This window comes from Eufriesea mexicana, unplaced genomic scaffold (assembly GCF_001483705.2).
Source record: "Eufriesea mexicana isolate 0111107269 unplaced genomic scaffold, ASM148370v2 scaffold460, whole genome shotgun sequence".
NCBI lineage: Eukaryota > Metazoa > Arthropoda > Insecta > Hymenoptera > Apidae > Eufriesea > Eufriesea mexicana.
The window spans coordinates 828,562-830,563 of NW_016908609.1; positions in this window are offsets into that span (position 1 = coordinate 828,562).

The following is a 2,002-nucleotide window of genomic DNA, read 5'->3' on the forward strand; positions in this document are numbered from 1 at the left end:
ATTTTAATTTTAACTTTAATTTTAATTTTAATTTTAATTTTGATTAAATTAAAGTTTCTTTTCTGAGAAGTAAAATTGAATTTTCAAAGGATTTGATTTAAGTATGAATATTTTTTAAATTCAGGAGTGTTCCGATTCAAAAATTTTTGTTCGAATTTTTGTGTTACAGATGAAATAAGATAAGTTGTTTCTTACATGGCTCTTAGGCAATGTACAAGAACACGTTATCAGTCGAATCATTTATAATCGACTAGGTAACAATCTCGAGGGAAAGGTCAGGTGGAATCTTAATAGGTTCATTAAATTTCGATGACTTTGTACTTCTGTACTTTTACAGCACGGTAGAAACGAAATTTGTTCTTTCGTTTTCTTCTTTTTCTTTTTTTGCCTCCACGGGTGAAGAGCAGGGTTCCAATCACGATACTCGTAATTGGTTCTTACGAATGAACTACTTTCGATTATTATATATTGCATACAGTGTAGCGTGAACGGCGCTTAATCATATGTGTCATTAGTTAATTTAGCCTTTTTATGCCAGGTTAAAATAGAAATTTATTTCTTCCACTCGTGTTATGTATAATTAAATGATTATCTTCTCGTCGTAAAAAATAATCGTACCAAATTAAAAATTACTATTTTATAAATTATTTTCGAATACTGCAATTTCAAATTGCAAGAATTATTTTTGTTGTAAGGTAAATAATGGATAAATTTATCTCGTATTTTTTGAACCCTTATTACTTTACTTTTAAATTATTTAAATTAAAATTCTTTGATATTCTTTAAACTTCTATTACTTTACCTTTTAATTATTTAAATTTCGAGGAAACTTATTTTCACATAAAAAAATATTAAAAATCCGAATAATTGTTTTTGTTTCCAAGTAAATAATGGAGAAATTTCTTTCATATTTTTTAAACCTTTATTGCTTTACTTTTCAATTATTTAAAGTTCGGGGAAACTTATTTTCATGTAAAAAAAATATTAAAAATTCGAATAATTATTTTTGTTTCAAGGTTAATAATGGAGAAATTTCTTTGGAGAAATTTCCTTAAACTTCTATTGTTTTATTTTTTAATTATTTAAATTTCGAGGAAACCTATTTTCACGAAAAGAAATATTCAAAATTTGAATAATTATTTTTGTTCCAAGGTTAATAATGGAGAAATTTCTTTGAGAAAATTTCTTTAAACTTTTATTATTTTATTTTTTAATTATTTAAGTTCCTCAAAAACTTACCTATTTTCACGTAAAAAAATATTAAAAAATTGAATAATTATTTTTGTTTCAAGGTTAATAATGCAAAAATTTCTTTGCAAAAATTTCCTTAAACCCTATTATTTTACTTATTAATTATTTAAACTTCGAGGAAACCTATTTTCACGTAAAAAAATATTAAAAATTCGAATAATTATTTTTGTTCCAAGGTTAATAATATAAAAATTTCTTTGCTATTCCTCAAACTTCTATTATTTTACTTTTTAATTATTCGAGCTTTTCGAAAACTTATTTTAATATAAACCTCGTTATTAATAATATTCACTAAGGTACATTAAATAACTAAGTACACAAAGAATAAACAAAAATACAAAAATGAGCAAATAAAAAATACCAATATTACCACAGAAGTTTCACTACTTACATGGAAACCAGATAAATTGAGCTGTCCACGACCCACCCCTGGCACGAAATTTGCCCAAGATAATATCCACCGCAAAATCGAATCATAAAACGCCACTCTCAGCTCGCCGCAATTTTATCGAAAAACAAATCCCACTATCGCCATAAATTCCTCGATACTATTTACCAACCGAGAATCAACATCGAAATCTCTTCTTCGTTCCTCCCAAAAAAACAAAAAAAAAAACAAGAAATCTGTGAAATACACCTCACACGTGTCCCCGCCATAGCAAATACGGGAAACCACTAATCGACGTAACAAAAAATTAATTTCACCTTCCGAATCGAAACTACGTTCGAAAAAGGAACACAACGAATCTTC